Source organism: Nomascus leucogenys, chromosome 21 (genome assembly GCF_006542625.1).
Source record: "Nomascus leucogenys isolate Asia chromosome 21, Asia_NLE_v1, whole genome shotgun sequence".
Classification (NCBI taxonomy): Eukaryota; Metazoa; Chordata; class Mammalia; order Primates; family Hylobatidae; genus Nomascus; species Nomascus leucogenys.
Window position 1 is genome coordinate 23,899,306 of NC_044401.1, and position 25,619 is coordinate 23,924,924.

General features: G+C 36.1%; 1 protein-coding gene across 4 annotated transcripts in view; it reads right to left on the bottom strand.

Moving 5' to 3' along the window:
• Positions 1 to 25,619, bottom strand: part of EPHA6 (EPH receptor A6) — a 963,391-nt gene that overhangs the window by 537,314 nt on the left and 400,458 nt on the right. The gene's annotated exons all lie outside the window — the stretch shown is intronic.

Genomic DNA, 25,619 nt, shown 5'->3' on the forward strand with positions numbered 1-25,619 from the left:
ATACATATTAAGATTAACAAATGAAATTAGTTATTGAGAGTTAATAAAACCACAACGCAATCATATTTTAGCTGAGGCTGCTAATTTTTAAAATCACACCTCAAGCATACACACATACACACACACACTCACACAGGCACATGCACACAAAATATCAGTGCTTATCTAAGAACGGGGATGCCCATGACTGGCAGTAAGGAAAATGATTTTGTGTCATTCTCAGAGATGGCATTAAATAACATTAAATCACTCTGTTCAAAATGTATTTACATTCTATTTTCCCTTCAGTTCTTCTGAGTAGTCAAGAAGAAAATTCTAATTTGGTGAAAGTATGTCTTTGACACCTTTCTTAGTGGCTAAATTTTCTTTTGTATATGCTGTAACTCTATTTTTTGATAGTTTATGTTTGCTTTTATAATAATATTTTTATAAATGATCTAGTAATTCAAAAGAAGCAAAATTATCAATTCCACACAGTAAAATTACTTTCAAGAGGTTGGTTATTCAATATCAACATCAACGAGGAGTGGTGGTACACATATATACAACAATAGTCTCTTCAATAACTTGTTAATAAATAAATAGTATATAGTCAATCAAAAAAGGTTATCATTAAAATATTGTTCTAAAATTTTGAAAATTCAGAATACATAAATAATATATGAGAAACATTGCTAACATTTTCATAAAGTATTGTTTAAAAATATTTAATTACTAAATGTGATCTTAGGACAGCAGTTATGACAATGTTGCATAAAATATTCAATAAATCTACCTTATACAGTTTGCCAATAAAATAATTGTTTTCTACTAAAATATGCAGTTTAAAATAACTGAATATATTCGACAGGATAGGTCTGTGAATAATTAGCCCAAAATTGCCGGGCACGGTGGCTCATGCCTGTAATCCCAGCACTTTGGGAGGTCAAGGCGGGCTGATCACAAGGTCAGGAGATCGAGACCATCCTAGCTAACACGGTGAAACCCCCCTCTACTAAAAATACGAAAAATCAGCTCGGCGTGGTGGCGGGCGCCTGTAGTCCCAGCTACTCGGGAGGCTGAGGCAGGAGAATGGCAAGAACCCGGAAGGCAGAGCTTGCAGTGAGCTGATATTGCGCCACTGCACTCCAGCCTGGGCGACAGAGCGAGACTCCATCTCAAAACAAACAAACAAACAAACAAAACAAAAAAAACCAAAAAAAGAAAAAATATAATTAGCCAAAAATTAAAAAGTTGGACCTGAAACTTAAATAATACCTTTAATCTGTAACAATATTTAAATTTCTAACATACTAGTCAATTTATAGAGAATATATAAATCTAAGTGGGGAGTTTACATTTTAAATATTGCAATGGTATGTAAAATATTATTTTAAGATAAAGTAATATTTAAAACATTTTAAATATTATTTAAAAGGCTTTTTATATTATTCTGTAGAATAAGACCGTTTAAAATTAATTAGGAATATGTATGCCATAGAACCACAATATGAAAGATCTTTATTACATGTACACATAGAGAACCTATAAGACATATAAAGAAGAATTATAAGCATATTGTTTTCTTCTTTTAATCAGCCATGCAAATTTCAGACAAAAATATTGTTCAGAGTATAAAGTAGCGTGCTTATAACTTAATTTTGTGCAGCAAGACAATGTTACCTTTTATTTACTTTCTTTGGTAGCTAAAACAAGAACTTAAATAATTTCTTATCTGACACGTTTTCTGTTAAATTTTCCACTTCTTAGAATCTTTTCAGAATGCTTAGAACACCTCCTAAGATATTTAGAATAGGCTAGTGATATTCGAACTGTTCTTGAGAACAGTCTAATAACTAGCCTCTCAGCAACTATTCTTGCCCACTTTAATCCATTCTTCAGACAGAGTGATCTTCTAAATACACTGTGTCTAACAGCAATATAAAGTGAGACACATATAAATAATTTTAAATTTTGTAGTAGCCACATTAAAATACTAAAAAGAAACAGGTGAAATTATATTTTAATAATATATTCTATTTAACCCAATATATCCAAAATATTATCATTTCAACATTAAATCAATCATTGAAATATTTTACATTCCTTGGATTTTAAATTTTTTTTTTCTCGAAGTATTTGAAATCCTGTATATACTTTAGCAGATTTCAATTTAAACTAACTGCATTTCAAATGCCCAGTAACCTCACGTGGCTAGTGAATACCATACTGGATAGCACAATTTTAACACAGAAATCTATTGATTACATCCTTCTATTTAAAAAATGTTTATAATTTCCCACCATATTAATGTTAAAGTTTAAAATATTTAACTTGGATTACAATGTTGCCCATGATTTGGCCCTGCCTGCCTCTCCAACCACATCAGATGAAAATACTCCCTTCCTGCCCCTTCTCCGTTAAGGCTTTGCCCTTCTACAGTTTAGGGTCAACCCAGTAGCTGACGATCTCCCTAAAACATGTATAAGACTGTATTATGACTGGACTTAGAGCCTTCCATTGGCTTTCTCTTCCTCGGAGAGTAAAAGTTGTTGCCTTGATAACTGCCTCCCAAGCACTGCATAGTTTTGCTCTCCACCCCCTGTGACTCTACTTTTCATTTCCTACCTTTTGTTCCTTCAGATACTTCGCTCTAGCCACACTGGCCTTTTCCAGAATCTTGGACACCCAAAGCTTGTTCCCACAACAGGGCTTTTTTAAATACTTGCTCTTAACTCAGCTATCTGCATGCTTTAACCCTTTCTTTATATCAGGTCTTTGTTCAAATGTCACCAAATTAATGAAGCCTTCCCTGCTTCCTGCTATACCCTGCTGCAATATTGCATATTATGCTCCCCTCTCCAAAGAACTTCATATCTGATACATGATGCATTTAATTTTTAAATCATTCCATAGTAAAATGTATGCTCCAATAAGGGAGATATTTTTCTTTGTTTTATTTTCTAAAATGCATTTCCAGGGTCTAGAACAGAGTTATTCATTATTAGATCCTCAAATGAGGTATATTTGGCAAATAAAGGAATGAATTGCCAAAGATCTCCTTTAATTTCTATGGTTTTACCATGCTCTTTCTCCTGCTTTAAGACTTTTTCTCTGTTGAAAAGTCTCTTCATTGTATCTCTACCCCATGACCCACGTATGTTGCCAATTCCTCATAACCCCGATGACTCTGTGATTTACTTATCTTTCAGTTTGCACTTCTTTAAGAGGGCCATTCTGACTTCTTAGGCCAAATTTAGTTTCTCAAAGGACCTGGGCCTTTTCCGCATTAGTTAGCCCTTGGTAATTACCTGCTTAATGGCTGTAAGCACCACAAGAGCAGGTTTGTCCGCTGCTTACTGCTTGTCATAATGTAGGTGCTCAGTACATACTTGTTTAATTGAACTGGACAGTGTGTGAGTACTCTGCTAATTAAATTCCTGTAGAAGATTATGCCTATCTACTTAATGCATCGTCTGATAATGGCACAATTCATCTTTCTATAGATTTATATGTTTTCTACTTAATGTATTATAGGTAAGGGATGAAAACAGACAGTAAATATCTTGAAAGTGATTTAACTGTGTCTGAAAAATGATTACTCTAATATTGCAAGATGACCTAGCTATTAACAACTTTCCATTTGAAATTATTATTAATGTGAACTTGGATATTACTCCTAATGCAAAAAATACATATATAAATTAGATATAGGAGCTGCAAATTTCAACTATCCCTGATTTCAAGTGTTTTTGTACATCAACTTGCCTTTGAAATCCTAAAAATTTTGAACTCATAAAATATATTTGGGTTATTTCAATATTTCTCTATTTTGATATTAACAATTAGTATAATATTTCATTTAAAAATAAAGAATTCTGTTGTTAGAAAATTATTATTGAGGCACTCACATTCTCTTATATAGCACACATTAATAGTATACAGCATATAACTCTCAGACCATATCATATTAGATTACAACTATTGTGTCAAGTGTTATCTCAGCTTTATGTAACTGCCACAGGCCAGAGATGGGCCTCAATATTATAGTATGCACAATGTCTACCATATTTCAGGCATATTTAGGTTTTAGGGTTTTTTGTTTGTTTGTTTGTTTGTTTTGTTGTTTGTTTGTTTTGAGAAGGAGTCTGGCTCTGTTGTCCAGGCTGGAGTGCAGTGGTGCGATCTTGGCTTACTGCAACCTCTGCTCCCAGATAAAGCAATTCCCCTGCCTCAGCCTTCTGACTAGCTGGAATTACAGGCACCCACCACCACGTCCACCTAATTTTTGTATTTCAGTAGAGATGGGGTTTCACCATGTTGGCAGGCTGGTCTCGAACTCCTGACCTCAAGTGATCCACCCACCTCGGCCTCCCAAAGTGCTGGGATTACAGGCATGAGCCACGGCACCCAGGCTTTAGTTTTTATAAACACTGTAAAAATGGAATGAAGGTAAATAAATGGTGAATGCTACTACCGAACATGAGATAATTGCACAAGTATTCTGTGTATCTATTCAATTAGTGGTCTTAAGTTTTGTTAGAATTGGGTTATAAATGGGATATCAGTACTTATGTCTTGAGAACTTTTAAATTTCTTTCTTATATATTCTTTCCTTCTCTACTACTTCCTTATTTTTCTGTTTATATTATAGGATGTATAAACTTCTTGCTTTCAAGAAACAAGCGAGTGAAGATAAGAATGTTTTCCAACATATGTCTATATTCTACAGAATCATGTTGGAAAGTTATAGGTTATCGAACAAAGTGGTTTCTATTATTTTTTCCTTTAGAAAAATCTATTTGGGTATAGACCATGTGTTCCTTTTTTTTTTTTTTGAGACAGAGTCTTGCTTTGTCACCAGGCTGGAGTGCAGTGGCAGGATCTCGGCTCACCACAACCTCCAACTCCCTGGTTCAAGCGATTCTCCTGTCTCAGCCTCCCGAGTTGGGTTCACAGGCATGAACCACCATGCCCATCTAATTTTTGTATTTTTAGTAGAGTCGAGGTTTCACCATGTTGGCCAGATGGTCTCCATCTCCTGACTTTGTGATCCACCTGCCTCGGCCTCCCAAAGTGCTGGGATTACAGGCATGAGCCACCGCACCCAGCCTGCATTACCTTTTTAATTTCTACTTTTAAGTTTTCCCCCATAATAATAAAGATTTATTATTTAAATCACTACATCTTTTGGAATAGTGCATTCATCTCAGGTCTGCCTGTCTCTGCTTTCTCCCTGCTCATATCCACTCCACAGTTTCTGCAAGTTACATTTCTAAATAGTAGATATGGCCATGCTATTCTCTATTGTCTATAGTAAGAGTTTAGCCTTTTTGCAAAACCAGACCACTGCACAGAATTGTACAGACTGATTTGGTTAGGCTTTGTGTCCCCACCCAAATCTCATCTTGAATTATAATCCTCATAATCCCCCTGTGTCAAGGGAGAGACCAGGTGGATATAATTGAATCATGGGGGTGGTTTCCTCCATGCTGTCCTTGTGATATTGAGTGAGTTCTCACAAGATCAGATGGTTTTATAAGGGGCTCTTCCCCCTTCTCTAGGCAATTCTCCTCCCTCTTGCCTTGTGAAGAAGTTCTGTTGCTTCCCCTTTGCCTTCTGCCATGATTGTAAATTTCCTGAGGCTTCTCCAGACATGTTAAACTGGTGGTCAGTTAAACCTCTTTCCTTTATAAATTACTCAATCTTGGGCAGTTCTTGATAGTAGTATGAAAATGGAATAATACAGTAAATTGGTACCAAAGAGAGTGGGGTACTGCTATAAAGATACCAAAAGTGTGGAAGCGTCTTTGGAAATGAGTAACAGGCAAAAGTTGGAACAGTTTGGAGGCTCAGAAGAAGACAGAAAGATGTGGGAAAGTTTGAAACCTTCTAGAGACCTGGAGGGCTCAGAAGAAGACAGGAAGATGTGGGAAAGTTTGGAACTTCCTAGAGGCCTGTTGAATGACTCAGACCAAAATGCTGATAGTGATATCAGCCAAGGCTGAGGTGGGCTCAGATGGAGATAAGGAGCTTGTTGTGCACTGGAATAAAGGTGACTCTTATTATGCTTTAGCAAAGAGACTGGTGGCATTTTGTTCCTGTCCTAGAGATCTGTGGAACTTTGAACTCATGAGAGATGATTTAGGGTACCTGGGAGAAGAAATTTCTAAGCAGCAAAGCATTCAAGATGTTACTTGGGTGCTCTTAAAAGCATTCAGTTTTATACATTCACAAAGAGATGGTTTGAAATTAGAACTTATGTTTAAAAGGGAAGTAGAGCATAAAATTTTGGAAAATTTGCAACCTGGTGATACAATAGAAAATAAAAACCCTGGCTGGGCGCGGTGGCTCACGCCTGTAATCCCACTTTGGGAGGCCGAGGTGGGTGGATCACGAGGTCAGGAGATTCAGACCACGGTGAAACCCCATCTCTACTAAAAATACAAAAAATTAGCTGGGCGTGGTGGCAGGCGCCTGTAGTCCCAGCTACTCTGGAGGCTGAGGCAGGAGAATGGCGTGAACCTGGGAGGTGGAGTTGCAGTGAGCCGAGATCGTGCCACTGCACTCCAGCCTGGGCGACAGAGTGAGATTCTGTCTCAAAAATAAAAAATAAGATAAAATAAAATAAAAACTCATTTTCTGGGGAGAAATTAAAGCTGGTTGCAGGAATTTGCATAACTAACAGGGAGCTGAATGTTAACTGCCAAGACAATGGAGAAAATATTTCCGGAACATTTCAGAGATTTTCACAGCAGCATTTCCCATCACAAATCTGGAGGCCTAGGAGGGAAAAAAAGGTTTCATGGGCTGGGCCCAGGGCCCAGCTGCTCTGTGCAGCCTTGGAACATGGCACCCTGCACCCCAGTCACTCCAGCTTCAGCCGTGGCTAAAAGGGGCCAAGGTACAGCTTGGGCCACTGCTTCAGAGGTTGCAATCCCCAAGTGTTGGTGGCTTCCATGTGCTGTTGGGCCTTCAGGTGCACAGAAGACAAGAATTGAGCCTTGGGAGCTTCTACCTAGATTTCAGAGGATGTATGGAAATGCCTGGATTAACATTTAGTATAATATTTTATTATATGGCAGAAGTCTGCTGCAGGGGTGGAGCCCTCATGGAGAACCTCTGCTAGGGCAATGAAGGGGTCAAAATGTAGGGTTTGAGCCCCCACACAGAGTCCCCACTTGGGTACTGCCTAGTGGTGCTGTGAGAAGAGCGCCACCATCCACTAAACCCCAGAATGGTAGACCACCGAGAGCCTGCACCATGTGCCTGGAAAAGCCAGAGATACTCAATGCCGGCCTATAGAGGCATCCAGGAGTGGGGCTGTACCCTACAAAGCCACAGAGGTAGAGCTGTCCAAGACTGTGGGAGCCCACCTCTTGCATCAGGATGACCTAAAAGTGAGACAAATAGTGAAAGGAGATCATTCTGCAGATTGAAGATTTGACTGCCACACTAGATTTTAGACTTACATGAGGCCTGGAGCCCTTTTGTTCTGGTCAATTTCTCCCATTTGGAATGGGTGTATTTGCCCAATACCTGTACCCCTACTGTATCTAGAAACTAATTCACTTGCTTTTGATTTTACAGGCTCATAGGTTGAAAGGACTTGCCTTTTCTCAGATGAGACTTTGGACATGGAATTTTGGGTTAATGCTGGAATGAATTAAGACTTTGGGGGACAGTTGGGAAGGTATCATAATGTGAAAGGGATATGATATTTGGGTGGGGCCAGGGACAGAATAATAGGGTTAGGCTTTTTATCCCCAACCAAGTCTCACCTTGAATTATAATCCCTATAATCCTTATGTGTCAAGGGAGAGACCAGGTGGAGGTAATTGAATCATGGGGGTGGTTTCCCTCATGCTATTCTCATGATAGTGAGTGACTTCTCACAAGATCTGATGGTTTTATAAGGGGCTCTTCCTACTTTGCTAGGCACTTCTCTTTCCTCCTGTCTTGTGAAAAAGGTGCCTTGCTTCCCTTTAGCCTTCTGCCATAACTATAAGTTTCCTAAGGCTTCCCCAGCCATACTGAATTGTGAGTCAATTAAACCTCTATTTTTTATAAATTACCTTGTCTCAGGCAGTTCTTTATAGCAGTATGAAAATGGACTAATACACAGACTGAGAGCTAAGAATGGTTTCACATTTTTTTTTCAAGATAGGGTCTCACTCTTTCATCCTGGCTAGAGTGCAGTGGCACGATCACAGCTTACTGCAGCCTCCACCTCCCAAGCTCAGGTGGTCCTCCCACATCAGCCTCCCAAGTAGCTGGGACTACAGGCATGCACCACCATGCCCAGCTAATTTTTGTATTTTTTGTAGAGAGGGGGTTTTGCCATATTGTTCAAGCTGGTCCCACTCTTCTGTGCTTCAGTGATCTGCCTTGCCTCAGCCTGCCAAAGTGCTGAGACTACAGGCATGAGCATCTGCACCCAGGCTTTATATTTTTAAATGATTATATAAGTATATGATATTCTAGATTTTTGACTCAGACTTCAAAGTCTAAAGTATATAGTCTATGGCTTTTCACAGAAAAAAATATGCCAATACCTGGTTTCTAGAATAAAATCCAAACTGAGATGAGCATTTAAGTTCCTTCAGAGATGGACTCACATCTATTTTTCCAAACTCACCTTCCACTGCTAGAGAAATTTTATACTTTGTGCCACTCCCTACATGGACCATATTATTTTCTCACAGCTTTACTGAAGTATAATTGGCATATACAAAACTTCAAATAAAGCATACGATTGGCTATTGTGATAAATCTACACAACTGTGAAAACTTTGCACAATCAAGATAGTGAATATGTCTGTCAATCCCAGAAGTTTTCTTATACCTCTTCATTTTAGGATATTTCCATTTTTATATTTAAAGTCTGTTTCTTGGAAGCAGCACATACCTGGGTCTTGTAAAAAATACTATTTGACAATCTATGCCATTTAATTTGGGTATTTAGATCATTTATATTTAATGTGATTACTGATATTCTTAGGTTTAATTCTACCTTGCTATTTGCTTTGCATTTGTCCCATGTCTTTGTTATTTTCCTCTTTTCCTATGTTCTTTTAGAAAAGTGACATACTTTTTACAATCTGTTTTATCTTCTTTGTTGAATTTTTTTTTATTAGTAAAATTTAGGTGAGCACTCACAGAGAACCTCTGCACCTCTCTGGAGTTGTCTTTTGGAAAGCCCTTTTCTCTGTCATACTGATGTTGTGAAATTTTACTACCTTGATTTCCCTGAACTCTCAGATCTGTCTTCTCAATTAATAGTCCATTAAGGAGTTTATAAGGTTTTATCAGGGTCCTTTCTCCCTGTGCCAGGGCCTAAAAATTTACCCTAAATAGTAAGTTGGGGAAATTGTAGGGCTTTCCTCTTTTAATTACTATCTCTTGGTTATCTGATGTCTCATGTCTTAAATATGTCTTTTTCCACATAATTTAAATGAGTTTTCTTATCTCAGATAGTAGAACTTACTCCATCTTGACCAAAAGTTAAAATCAGACTGCTTGAGTCATCCTAAATTCCTATTTTTCTGTCTTCATATTTCACTGTCTTCTATAATGTCCTTTTCCTATCTACTATATCTAGTTTCTCAAAGACATATTTACATAACTTATTTTAAAGTGCAATGTAATACTACCACCTCCACCAGAATACTTAAGATGAAATAAACACACAATACCAAATGTTTCTGAGAATACGGAGCAATATGAACTCTAAAATATCACTGCAGTTTAAGTTGGTGCTACCACTTTAAATAACTGTTTGGCAGTACTTACTATAGATGAACATAGGCCTACCATTTGATATAACAATTCCACTCCTTGCTATATGCCCAAAAGAAATGCATGAGATGAAAGGGGCCTATCCCCCTGCAGTAGTCATACTAATTTCCATTGCCACATGAGTTACTGATCCTCCACTTGATTTTCATTTTCTGAAATTTGTTGACATTGATATGGTTTGGATATTTGTCTTCTTGAAATCTCATGTTGAAATGTGATTCTCAGTGCTGGAGGTGGGGCCTGGTGGGAGATGAAGGGATCATGGAGGTGGATTCCTCATGAATGGTTTAGAAGCATCCCCTGTTTATAAGTGAGTTCTTGCTCAGTTAGTTGATGTGATATAAGGTTGTTTAAAAGTCTAGGAAAACAAATTCCCCACCCCTTGCTCCTGCTCACACCATGTGATGTATAGCCTCCCCTTCTCCTTCTACCATAATTAGAAGCTTCCTGAGCCCCTCACCAGAAGCAGATGCTGGAACCATGCTTGTACTGCCAGAAGAATCATGAGCCAATTAAACCTCTTTTCTTTGTAAATTACCCATCTCAGGTACTTCCTTATAGCAATAAAGAAATGACCTAATACAGACATTGACTTTTCTCACCTGATGTAGTTTATTTTCCCTTTCTCTTTTGCTTTGTTCTTGTTAGAGTAAACATTCTATATACCCTTATTCCTGTTAGTGAATTGTCAAAAAGGAATAGAGGTAAACTAGTATGTTCAATAAACTGTGTTTAACAAAAAGCTTTTACCTTCCTAAATTTCAGATCATATAATTGAAGGAAGTATATTCAGTTAAGAATAATCAAATTACAAACATATCCTTATTTCTGAAATATGTTTTGAAATTTTTATTTCAAAATATGTTTATAATTTCAGAAACTTTATGTGATTGCTTAAAATAACAATGAAAATGTCACACATACGGCAAAAGTCAATTTTTAGAGAAGACATATATTAAAGGCAAACTAAATATGGATACAGTGATTGAAATATCACTAATTTTCTTTTTTTTCTTTTTCTTTTTTTTTTTTTTTTTTTTGAGATGAAGTTTTGCTCTTGTTGCCCAGACTGGAGTGCAGTGGCACAATCTCAACTCACTGCAAACTCCGCCTCCCGGGTTCAAGCAGTTCTCCTGCCTCAGCCTCCTGAGTAGCTGGAATTACAGATGCCTGCCACCACACCTGGCTACACTAATTATCTCATAAAACAATTTCCATATAGATGTTTGAAATTTCATTATCCACAGAAAACTGAAATCAGAACATTGAAGTATTGATTGAAACACAGCTGAAGACTGTGACTTTCAGTCACATACACACACACACAAAGTATGTCTCTAACAAAACAAAAAATAAGAAATGAATAATCTGTTCTACTCATACTTTCACAATTGAGTGGTTAGACTATATATTGTTAGCAGTGTTTTTAGGCTTATCCTTATTATCAGAGAACTGGAAGACAAAAAGAAAATAACATGAGAAATCCTAGCTAGCATATCATGCTGTGTGGTTCTCATTGTTTGATGAAATATTGAATTGAGTCTTGTGTGTCAGGAACTGATATTAATATAATCGACTGCTTTTCCCTCATGGTGTTCAATGGCCTGTAATTTTAGATAAACCTGCATGACTTATCAGTAAAATATATGATATGTGTCATTTCTCAAAATAATAGGATTCTTGAAAGAACTTTAAGAAACTGGCAAAAACAGTATCATTTATGTTTTCCTAGATGCTGCTGTACAATAAATATTATTGTCGAGTTATTGGCAAAAGCAGGGAAGATAAAGGAACTTAAACATAAGAAAACTGCAAAACTTAAGGGTGAATAAACACACATATGTTGTTTCTTCCGAATAACCTCATAGCATCCAACGAAATTCTCAAATTCACCAAATCCAAGTCTATAAATAATAAGCTTGTATATTCAGTTAAGAATAATCAAATTACAAACATATCCTCATTTCTGAAATATGTTTTGAAATTTTTATTTCAAAATATGCTTATAATTTGAGAAACTTTATGTGATTGCTTAAAATAACAATGAAAATGTCATACATATGGCAAAAGTCAAAATAAATTTTTAGAGAAAGAGATATATTAAAGGCAAACTAAATATGAACACAGTGATTGAAATATCACTAATTTTCTTTTCTTTTTTTTTCATTTTTTTTTTTTTTTTTTGAGACAAAGTTTCGCTCTTGTTGCCCAGGCTGGAGTGCAGTGGCACTCCATGCTTTTCTGTTGGGCATATAGCAATAGTGCTTCAAAATATTTAATCCAACTTTCTTCACAGGATGGCTACTATAAAGAATACATGAGGCCGGGTGAGGTGGTTCAAGACTGTAATCCCTATCACTTTAGGAGGCTAAGGTGGGTAAATCACTTGTGGTGTGGAGTTTGAGACCAGCATGGCCAACATGGTGAAACCCTGTCTCTACTAAAAATACAAAAATTAGCCAGGCATGGTGGCAGCCACCTGCAATTCCAGCTCCTTGGGAGGCTGAGGCATGAGAATCACTTGAACCTGGGAGGTGGAGGTTGCTGTGAGCTGAGATTGCACCACTGCACTCCAGACTGGGCAACAGAGTGAGACTCCCTCTCTCTCTCTCTCTCTCTCACACACACACACACACACACACAAAGAACACATGAGATTATGATTAGATAATGTATATAAAGGAGTACTGGTAGTAATTCCAATTTCTTACTGTCATCAGATAAATGCTTTAATGAACTTCCCACTGAATAAACAAATAGAAAAACCATTAGACCTACATAAATAAACTGCAAGTTACATCAATTTTATCCCAAAGAATCAGAGTAAAATGCTCTTGTTCTAGAAAGGATAGAGTAAACACATGGCATCCATTTTCTCCCACTTAACTATAAAATCTAGAGAGACTACACAAAGCAGCAATTTGAGGACTCGAAGTAGAAGTAGGCACATTGGAGAAGACCAAAATGTGAAGTATTGCTGGGCTGATAATAAGTTTATCATTGTTCTCATCTTGCTAATTCCCACTCAACTGTCTCCTGGCCTGAATGAACTGGAAACTTGGAAGTGGACACCAGGCCATAGACAGCTCCAGGATAAGCCTGCTCATTTTAGCTTTAGAAGTGAGAATCAGAATTCCTAATGCTCAGAGAGAATGTGGCAATTCCCCACCCATTTTTTCTTTTCTTGCTTAACTCTTGCCCAGTCCTCAAGCAATCACATAGTGATGGTGGTAGTGGTGGCCAGAAATGGGAAACACAGGAGCCAAAATTCTTAAGAAAGTAAACTTTCTTGTTTGTTCACTGAAGCTGTGGTTCCAAGAGGGTTGGTTCAACCTCCATTGTGTTTCTTTTTCTCTCTGTCCTCCTCTCGCATGGCCCTGGAAGTGAATGTAGTTGCAGAAGGGCACAACAGAGTGGAGGATATAAAGCCTCAGCCTTCTTGCCAAGGGATATTAAAGAGAAATCACAGGAAACCAGAAAGTACCCGGAGAACATGGAGAGAGACAGAAGCTTAGAAAAGCAATCCATAAACTTGTTTATGAACTCTTGGGCTTACTCTCAAATGCACACATGTGGATTTTATTCTACTTAACATGCCAAAGACTTAAGAACTAGACCAAGACCAGCACCCAGGTATCAGACAAGCAGTCAGGTTTTTAAACTTCTGGTTATGTAAAGAAGAGGACATCAACATAGAAATCATATACTGTTGTTTTCAGTTAGTTTGTTTCTTGATGTGGCTATTTTGACACATGAACTTAGAAACAGGGGCTTTATATACACACAAACACACAGGAAAACTATCACCACATTCCTGAATATCCTGAATTGAATATACATTTCCATACTGGTAAACTCAAGTAAGTTGCCATTAATAAGCATAAAGTGAATGTATTATACTTCAATTTATCTTTTATCATCTTTTCTCATTCATAGATTTATAATTTATATGTTAAAGATGATTTGAAATAAAAAGCACATACACTTAAGAGATGGACAAGTGTCAAGATTACGGCATTATTTGGAAAAGAGTCAGAAATAGTTTAGTAGTCTTAGGCTAGTGACAAGCAAAGTTAAAATTCTAAAGCTGTTTCTAGTGTGAGAATAAGGTAAGCATTTCTGTTCTGGAAGTTAAGATAAGGTATGTAGACCAAAAGACTTACATCAACAGTTTTTAGGATTAGGTTAAATTTTTATTACCATTTTGAATATAATCTGGTAATAATACTCATACAACAGAGAAGCCACTATGTTGTTTCTATACTGTTCACCCTTTAAATGTTCCAACATTTATCTTCTAATGTGATTTTTACTTAATTTTATATTCCCAGATATGTTTTAGTCAACCATACTTAATCCCACATTAATATTACTTTCTTTATATTTGGTTTTAAAAAATTTGCTCAGTGAATCTATAATCAGATTCCCAAGTATCTTGAAATGAAATACTATTTAGTATTTTTATCCCCTAGTCAGAGATTCCTATTATTGTTTCACTATTTTGTGTAGACCATCTAGTTATGACAGTTGTCACCTTTTCTTTCAATATTCCTTTATTGCATACTCTTTAAGTCAGACTGAATTTGCTTTTATGAATAAAGAAAAATGTCTTCAAAAAGAATACATCCAGTAACTTACTATGAGATATATTAGTAATAATAGCCACAACAAAACCATTTATAATTATTGAACGTTCAGAATGAGCCAGGCATTTTGCTACTCACTTTGCATATAACGTTTTGGTTATTCTTACAAAAATTAACTACAAAGCAAATAAAGAATGTGGCCTTTGAAACCAGATCACATGCGTTTGAGTTCTGTTTCTTTAGTTTACTCGCTCTGTCATTTAAGGTGACTTATTTTTATGTGCATCAGTTTTCTCTTCTGTAGAATAGGTGTTATTGACTGAGTGTGTTTATGTCCCCCCAAAATTTGTAGGTTGAAGCCTAAAACCCCCAGTGCAATCATATTTGAAGATGGGGACTTTGGGAAGTGATTAGGTCATGAGGATGGAGGTCTAAATGGGATTAGTGCCCTTATAAGGGAATGAAGAAACCAGATGTCTCTGCTCTCTTACATGTGAGGACAGCAGAAGATAGCTATCTGCTTTTTTTCTTTTCTTTTTTTTTTTGAGACGGAGTCTCGCTCTGTCACCCAGGCTGGAGTGCAGTGGCAGGATCTCAGTTCACTGCAAGCTCTGCCTCCCAGTTTCACGCGATTCTCCTGCCTCAGCCTCCCGAGTAGCTGGGACCATAGGCGCCCGCCACCACGCCCGGCTAATTTTTTGTTTTGTATTTTTTTGTAGAGACGGGGTTTCACCGTGTTAGCCAGGATGGTCTCGATCTCCTGACCTCGTGATCCGCCCACCTCAGCCTCCCAAAGTGCTGGGATTACAGGCATGAGCCACGGCACCCAGCCGATAGCCATCTGCAAATAGGGAAGAGGGTACTCACCATACACCAGATCTGCTGGTGCCTTGATCTTGGACTTTCAGCCTTATGAACTGTGAGAAATACGTCTCTACTGTTTAAGCCACACAGTCTATGATATTTTGTTACAGAAGCCCAAACTGACTAAGACAATGGGAATAAAAGATAGCACTTAACTCAGGAGTGGTTGTGAGGGTTTAATAAATGTCATATGTGTAAAATGATCAGAAGGGTGTCTACCATTTTATTATTAAGATGAGGAACCTGAAGCTAAGTAATATTAAATAATGTACTGTGGCAGATTGTTTTCCAAAACAATGCCCCAACAATATCTTTCAAAACATATGTTCTTTTGACAATTTCTTATAGACACTCATTGCACAAAACTGTTAGGCCTCTGTTCTCTTCTCTTGAAATCCGTGTGCTTGTGACTGTAGTAGAAGTGACTTTATATGATTTCCTAGGCTAAGTCATAAAAGGTAATAGAGCTTTTGTCTGATTCTTCAGGATGCTTACTTTTAGAAACTACCCATGTGGCAGGAGGAAGACCAAGCAGCCATGGAGATGGCCACGTGGAGAAGAATTTAGGTTCTTTGCTCATAGCTCTGGCTGAGCTCTTGGTTGACAACCAGCACCAATTTGCCAGACAATTGAGAAACCCATCTAGAAGGTAGATCCTCCAGTCCCCACTCCTGCCAATCCAGCTGATGCTGCATGGGGCAGAGATGAGCTGCCCTTACCAATCCTGGCTCACATTACAGATTTGTGAGCAAAATAGATGATCAGTGTTGTCTTAAGTCATTAAATTTGGGTTTTTTTTTTTATGCAGCACTGAATAACTGGAACATTTGCTCAAGGCCATATGGAAAAAGCCAAAAGTTAGACAGAGGTCCGTTGTAACCTATAATCTGAGTTCTCATCATTAGTTACCCATTATATTTGGAACACTGTGCTTATTTTGCAATCTAGGGAAGTGATGGAGTGAATCACACTTTTAAAGAATAATTGGTGAGTGATACGGTTTGGCTCCGTGTCCTCACCCAAATCTCATCTCAAACTGTAATCCCCATCATCCCCACATGTCAAGGGAGGGGCCTGGTGGGGGGCGATAGGATCATGGAGGCAGTTTCCCTCATGCTGTTCTTGTGATGGTGAGTGAGTTCTCATGAGATCTGAAGGTTGCATAAGGGGCTCTTCCCTCTTCACTTCACTCTCATTTTTCCTGCCACCTTGTGAAGAAGGTACTTGCCTCTCCTTTGCCTTCCCCCATGATCGTAAGTTTTCTGAGACCTCTCCAGCCATGCAGACTGTGAGTCAATTAAACATTTTTTCTTTATAAATTACCCATTCTCTGGCAGTTCTTTATATTAGTAACAGTGTAAGAACAAACTAATATAATAAGGATATTCAGATTATAAATAACTACTATAACAAAACAGTCTTTAGTAAGATTTAATTGGCATATATGGTTTTAACTAACTGTTTTATATTATTTTAACCATATTTCTTTTTTGTAAGAGGTGAAACTAATATTGCTTTATTCAAAACTTAGAAATAAAAATGTATTACACAACTTTTATTTCATTAAAATGTTTTATGTGGTCACCTCATTTTCTGTAAAAAATAAGTAAGACATTCGTCTTTCAACCTAGAATTGAATCGTATTCAATTGAATGAATTGTATGTGTGATTTGAACATTTTGACCAAACTCACTCATCACTGCTCAAAGTATCACATGCTCTGACACCTCAGTAAAGTTTGACAATCCTATATTCTGCTGCCTTAGCAACAAATTTACAATCTGTTTTTCAATCTGAAAATTTTGAATGTCCCACTGTCATATATTTTGTGTCATTTCTGTAGTTGAATAGGACAGGGAAATAATGTAGAAATTATTGAATTATAACTGTACAATTTTTACTAAGCAAGGAAAGCATACATTTTTATAGAAAGTTATTAATCATGCTGGCAATCAATATAATAATCACAATTTTCATCCAGTACAAATTGATGTTTTATATATTTATTCTATTTAAGTCTTACAAAAACCCAATGATGTGAGTATTAATGTCCTCATTTTACAAAAAGGGAGATGAAAGCTCAGGCAGAGCTGATACGTAAGCAAGCCAGGCTCTCAAAGCCAGGTCTCTCTGATTCTTATGCTGAAACTTTGGTACATCTTTTCATTATACAAATACGTGTGTGTGTGTGTGTGTGTGTGTGTGTTTGTGTGTGTGTGTGACATGAGACATTCTTGGTAATAATTACCACATTTATCTCTTCCTCTGTAGCCTACCATTGCAATTATCATATGCATCCTCATCTTAATACCTGTTATTTCTCATTTCATATAAAGAGGCATCTCTTCTCAATTCCATTGTTAATTACTTAATACTAAGTATTCTGTGTGTGCTAATTCACTGGAACAATACTGCAGACAAAGCAGAGGTGCAAATATGAATGTATCATTGCTTGTACACATAGTTAATGTACACTTATTAGTCAAAATTACATGAGAATATTATAGAATAACAGCAAAGCAGACATTCAAAATATTCACTATCTGCTGTCTTCAAAATTGTAAAGATAATATACTACAATATAACTTAAAATTTCTAAACTTTTTAATCTAATCCATCTTCCCCATGGGTAAGTTTTCAGATAATATGTGTTTGTATTTATCATACAAGGTTTAAATGATTATTTGTATCATTGAACCATTGGTTGAAAAGTAGATGGATGTTTCCAATGTATTTCCACCATATGTAGCCCTCCATTTTTTTTTTTTTTTTTTTTTTTCAGTTGAGACAGAGTCTTGCTCTGTTACCCAGGCTGGAGTACAGTGGTGTGATCTTGGCTCACTGCAACATCCACCTCCAGGGTTCTCGTTCCTCAGCCTGCCAAGTAACTGGGGCTACAGGCATGCACCACCATGTCCAGCTAATTTTTTTTGTATTTTAGTAGAGATGGGGTTTCACCATGTTGCCCAGGCTGGTCTTGAACTCCTCAGCTCAGGCAATCCACCCACCATGGCCTTCCAAAGTGCTAGGATTATAGGCATGAGCTACTGCACCCAGCCTGCAGCCCTCCATTTTTACAGTACAGCTGTAGTACTTGAACTTCATAATGATATTTTGAGTTTTATTTTGTATTATTTATTTCAATTAGGGTTTTATATTGAATAACAACTATTTGTGTAACTAAATAGTTTATTTACCATCTTTCCATTAATATTTTAAAATAGCTTGCCAAAACTTTAATCAAAATTTCATTGGAATGTTCTGTAAATATTGAATTGAAGACAACTGGAACAGCATCTTCTATCCAGTACAAGTAGAATACCTATACTGATTCAGCATGGTTTGGATATGACAGATTCTCATGGATTACAAGGGCACATTCAAGGGTGAAATGCTATATGCAGCAACAGCAGACACTCAAGATTCAGAACTTCTAATGCCCTGCTTGCAATAGCTATGTGGCTCTGTAATCACCAGAGACTAGGGCATGTCAGTTTTACAGATGTGATGGGTCTGATTGGAATACGGTTCCTTGATTTGGCTCATATCAAATCCCCCTATATAGCCATTGCATACATTAATGCTGTCGGCCTGAGCCTGAGTTTCCCAATGATTATTTATTACCCAGGCAGATCATCTGTAAGCTGGTGCTTGGATAATCCAATTTTCATGGCAAGCAGGAGCTCTTCTGTAAAAGCAGTTATAGCATTTCATGAACCTATAACAAGTGTTTCTATTGGAAAACCTGGAACCATAAGGACCGTCTTCTATTATAAAGCTATAAATCCATTCCATTAATCAAAAGCTGTACACATACAAAATTTTGTGTAAATCATTTTTTACACATGTTCATCTATGTATAAATATTTTAAACATAGCAGAAAAATTCTTAGCATGTCTTCTTTTATGCAACACAAACCCTCCAGTTGATCAATTTTATACATATGCATATCAAATTTCCATAAATTGGAACATATTATAGTCACTGAGGTAAAATAATCTACTGGACCAGACAAATGCATTATCAACATACACAAACTTGTCTCTCCTCTCTGTTCCTGTTGCATATCACATGTGCTGCTATTATACAAGTATTTGATTGTTTTGCAGTGGCTTGATTCCTTGACCATCTTAACATCAGAGTATGGGCACTTGTGAGAATAAACTATCTTTGTATTAAAATTTTCATACTCTAAGACCGTACTTTGCAAATATTAGGTGTTCAATAAGTATCTGATAAATGACTAACTAAATAAATAAGTGACCCTTGATATTCTTTGACTTATACAACCGATTTTTTTATATTCAGTCAATATTGCTACATTATATTCCGATACAGCTTCTTTAAGGGGGAAAGAACACTTGCAAAAGACACCTGGAATTAACATAACATTTTACTGTATCCATTATCAAAGAAATACCATAATCAAGAACTGACTATTTAGAGTTATTTACAAATTGTAATATACGCTTTTATGTTGAAGCCTGCAATTTTAGTACTTTTGTCTCAAATTGCTATATTGATGAATATATTCAGCTCTAATGTTTGACTACATATTTTAATTTGAAAGCATATGTAATTTTCATTTTTGCACTTTTACAAACTACAGAATTAATATAAAAATAACAGTGTTATTGCAAGAACTGTTTGGCTAATACTGCATTATCAAGTACAATCATCTTTGATTATTCTGAAGTGGAATAACTTTGATAAATGTATAATAAGTTGTAGTTACTATTCATTCAGGATTTAATAGAGAAGTAGGGGGTATAGGTTGAATAAAACCTAGTCCCTGAAGAGATAATGAGTATAAACCTCAACTTATAAAATAATATTAGACACTGAGATTAAATAACTCATTGGCGGTATATTAATAAACGCCTAGAGTTTCAACAAGGTAAAAATTCGTATCAAGTAGAGTAGCTCGAATCAGCTTCTTAGCCTGGAGATGAGGCATTTTAACTGGACCTTTTCTATGGAAAGGTAGAATAAGAAGAATGAGCAAATAGATGTAAGCATGGAAATGAGTATCACAAAATTCTATATAAAGAGAGGAAACTAACTCAAATAAAACAAAAAGTGAATGGTATAAAGATGGAATATATAAGGTAGTTAATAGGGTATGGTTATCAAGAGTCTTATAAGGCAGCCTAAAGAATTCCACAGTTATACTAAACACAGAAGTTTTTGAACTAAGGATAAAGAGTTTACATACATGGATTCTGTTGACAGTATACCAAATTTATTAAAGAGGCGTGAGAAAAGAAGCAATGAGACCAGGTAGGAGAAAAAGTCATTGACTCAGACAAGAAATATTTATCATTAAACAAAGACGATGAAGGTGAGAACAGAAAAAAGTGGCATTGTAAAGATAAATAATTTTAAAAATAGTCTTAGAATAGACTGAGGGCAAAAAACAAGACAAACTTTAAGTGTGACTTAGACATAACTATTAGATATATTTAATATTTAATATTCTTAATAATATTGACCATATCATTGTGGACAGGATGTGTGCATCTTTTAATGCAGAAGCCTTACATTCAAATCCTATTGGCTGAAGTATATTGCCTTATGTAAGTTATTTAACCCCTGTAAGTCTGAATTTATTCTTTTGTAAAATGGAGACAAGAATAGTATTATAACTATCTGTTGAGATGATGCATAATGTAATTTATGTAACATGTTTAGCATGGTGTCTGGATCATTATGAGCAATGATTAAAAGTTAACTACCTAAGGTCAATCAGCCCACAAAAATTTTCATCGCTAAGAAAGAAACTCTCCTATACACAAAATAGTTAGGAAAATAGCTGTAATGGCTAACCAAATATTCCAGTGATGTATAGTCCTCCCTCAGTATAAGTGGGGTATTGATTCCAAGACCCCTAGGTATACCATCTTCCCATACTCAAGCCTCACTGTCAGCCCTGTGAAACCCGTGCATATGAAAAGTCAACCTTCTGTTTACATAGGTTTCCCATTCCATGAATACTGTGCTTTGGATCTGTGTTTGGTGGAAAAAAATCCATGTCTAAGTGGAGCCATGCAGTTCAAACACATATTGTTCAAGAATAATCTGTACATAGTAAATGAATTGCCATTTCCCAAAAAATAGAATTTAAAATGTATAGTATAATACTATAATTATATTTAATAAATATATTCTATCTTATGTAATTGAAAGGGCACTTTATAATTCAACAAACGTGTTTAAGTTTTTCAATGTCTGTTCTTATCTAAAATTTCATACTCAATATTTTAAACTTTTCTATTTAGATCTTATCTAAAATTTCATACTCAACATTTTTAACTTTTCTATTCCCTCATAGAAATCAAACCAAAGAAAAACAAGCAAAAGCAATAGGTTATGTTTGCTTTGTGGCATAAAGGTAATCCAGAAGAAACAAGCCTTTCTACATTTTCCAACTGACTGGAATAAGAGTGCTCTTGTGAAACAAGTGAATTTAATTTTGTGGTAACCTAGTTGATGGTTTGAAGTAAGTCCAAGATTTACAACAGTTACAAACTTATAATTGCCCAATTTTTCTATGTATTTTTAATGGAAAATATAAGTTCTAAAATATATCCAATAACATTTCTCCCCTTCTTCCTTTATCCCTTAGGAAGATCCTATCTTCTAAACTACTCTACTCAGCTGATTGTAAAGATTAGTAGGCAAAATGCCTGTTGTAAATGAATCCACTTGAAACTTACTCTACTGTGGATTCTGTAAATAAATCTGTATTGTATGTTCTATTTATTCAATCAACTCTGCTGAATGCATAAAAAGTCTTTGACTTACAAATTTTCCCTTTAACTTCATAATTCCTTTCCATGGATTTAAGTGTCTTTGATTTTTCCCAAAATGATGGAGAATAATTTATCATAAAAATATAGAAACTTCTTCTCAGCATTAAATTCTCATAGAAAGAACACAGTCTTTCATTTATAAATCTGAGACATAATATAGCATTTAGGGGCAGAGACCTTAGAACCAGAAATCCTGGATCCAAATCTTGGCCCATCCACTTATGAACTTTGTGACCTTAGACAAGTTAGTTAATTTCTCTGAGTCTCATTTTTCTCATCTGTGGAACGGAAGAAAACAATACTTGTACAACTATCTTGAGAATTAATTAATAATTCTAAAGTGCTTAGGCCCTAGTACATGGTAAGTGCTATATAATGATTCATTTATATATGATTTTATCTAACCATGTAAAAATGTTTATATTTCTGGAGCCTAGTACATAGGAAATTAATTAACTCTTTGGAGAATGGATAACTATGTCAATACGTAAGGCAAATATCCACAATTTCACTATTCCTTAAGTAAAACACTGTTGCATTTCATATGGATAAAATTTACTCTTTTCTAAGTTCTTAACTCTTCTAAGTTTAAAATATACTGTCATTTAGTAAAAAAAAGTTGTTTAGAACACATAATTATATAACCTTTCATCATGCATCTTTCAGCCATTATTTTTCTAAAGCAAAAGACTAATAGGGGTAATGAACATTTTAAGCTATTAATGACTATAGAGACAATCTTCCACATCACTCTTGTTTTTACAAATGAGGAGACAGGACTTTCAAAAGATAAAGCTCATTTCTCAGAATTATACCTTGGATTAGTACTTTAGATGGATTCCGAGTTCAAGACTCCTGACTCCTGACTCCCAAACTGTTTTTTTGTTTTTTCCCTCCACACCGCAATCATCTCACAGACTTCTGTCCCTTAAATATTTCATTAGTTTTTTTCTGCATTTATCTCCCATGTCTTTTCTTCTCCTTTACGTATTATAATCTGCACTACCTATACTATTTCTGTAGTAGAGGCACTACATGGTTTTGTAAAAAATCGGGTATGATGCTTTGTTTTGTGGCAACTTCTCTACCCTTACAAACAATCTGTATTCACCTCAAAAGTCTTATGTGGTCTCCTAATTGCCTCAAGCAGGCAAATCGCTATGTGAGTTCCTGTGGCTCTAACCCCTAAATACATGTTAAATCTGTCCCTTTATCTCCATCTCCACTGCTAATATCCAACTCCACATTACCTTGATTTCTTGCTTGAATTATCCCAATGACTCTTTCTACTTTTGCCTCTACCATCTTACAACATAGTTTTGACACTATGATCAGAATGATCTTGTAAATACATCAATGAACCTTAGAAGCAGAGACTCTAGAGTCTACATTTACTTACCCTGCTTAATAAAGCCTCTAATTGGTGGCAGAAAACTTAGAATAAAATTCAAACTCCTCACATTGTCAAAGGGCAGTTCTGTAACAGCTGACCCCTGCCTACCTCTCCAACTCCTTTCTTCCATTATCATTTGGTGCCAGTCACACTGGTGTTCTTGCTCTTTCTGGATTACCCCAAAGGTATCCGTGCTTTCAGACTGATCCTCTAGCCAATAAGTCCCTATCATATCACATGTTCCTATATTTAGCATAATACTATAGGTTGACTTTGTTTATTTACTTTACTTTTTACTGCTATTCTCAAGAGCAGAAAACATCATTCTTGTTTATGATTTATCCCTAGTACATAAAACAGTATTTGGCAATAGGAGTTTGCTCAGAAAGTGTTTGTTGAATTGGTGGGTATGACTCCTATAGTCAACACAGGTTCAACCACTTCCAGCCCAATTATGGGTAAATTGTAATTACTATTCACTAAAGAAGACATATATCTGGCCAAGCATGGTGGCTCACGCCTGTAATCCCAGCAATTTGGGAGGCCAAGATGGGTGGATCACTTGAGGTCAGCAGTTCAAAATAAGCCTGGCCAACATGGCAAAACCCTGTCTCCACTAAAAATACAAAAAAATTAGCCCGGCATGGAGGCAGGTACCTGTAATCTCGGGTACTATGGAGACTTGAATCCAGGAAGCAGGGGTTGCAGTGAGCCAAGATGGTGCCTGTACTCTAGCTTGAGTGACAGAGCGAGACTCCATCTCTCAAAAAAAAGACTTTAATATACCTTAATATTCTTTCTCCAAGATACCCTTAGGATGCCCCTACCAAAGCATTGACCTCAAGCTTCTTCAGAGTGTTATCAATTTTAATATCTTCCTCCTAGCTCTACTATAAATATTATCTTTGTTCACAGAAAAAGAGCCTACCTTTTGAGTATCAAAAAGGAGTTTCTGGTATGAAGAGTATATATGAGTTCTATCTGAGGGGCAATATTCATTTATGTCTCTAGTCTTTCAGTAATTTTCCTTAGTTCATAAAATGCCATGTTCAGCATTACTCTGTTATCGCCTCAAGGCTTCTTTTGCACACATAGAACCCTCAGATGTAAAAACAGCATCATCAGCATGTTTGGTTATGTATGTGCCCATTAGAGTGCCTAGTTACTTTGCCAACGAGCAATTAAAAATTATGAGCTGGTGATGAAGATTCTGGCCCTTATGTGCCTGTGTGCCAGCATTAATTCAGGTAGTGAGGAATTTACGTCTTCACTGGGCATTGGGAAATGCAAGGCCTATGTGTTGCTGCATATAACAGCACTTTCTTAATTAAGGTTGGAAGCCAGATTTAGCTTTACTCAATATGTATTATTGCATTACAGATGAGAACACTAAGGCAGTGCAGTATGATGGAAGATACAAACAGTACAATTATAATATCTTAATGTTATACGAATTTAACTTGAAAACAAATGTTAATAAATGGATAAAAAGCACTTAATATTTGCTTTCTGAGGGATTTCTAGTCACTAATATTATTTTGTAGAGATGTTCACTTTAATAAATAATGTTTGTATGTTTAATTTTCCCTAGGAGATTAGCTAATGTGAATCAGGTGACCTGCAAAAATTGCTTACAGGATAAAAACATCCCAATTAAAGAATTCAAGTTTTAGTACAAAGTGTTAACAGATTTTAGGCTTCTGGTAACTTTCAATTTTCCTATATTGACTGTAACTATGAAAAATAATTATATAAAATTGAAGAAACAAACAAAAACCAATGCTAATCAAAAGACTACCCAAGACAATTTTCCAGGATTGCCATTTTTATAGATGTGTTTAGTGAGTAAATACATCAGTGATTTGAAGTTAAGACATGTTAGAGAAACTGACAAGAGTTACTGTTTGATAATTTATTGGAGGAAACACATTTTCCTTTACTGAATTCTGTAACATATTTTGATATGTTGGATGTAGTAGAAATGCAGAACAATTGTCAAGCTAATACATTGGTTTTTATTTTGCATGGTTATTGAAAGATACAATTCACAAACTGAGCATTTAGACATGTTTTCCTCTATTTTCTAATATGCAGTTTGATTATAATTCAAATTTCTGAACCAAAGTACCTTAGGCTTTTTGTCAAATGTTTACAACTTAAACCAACCATTTTACTTAGGCCTAATT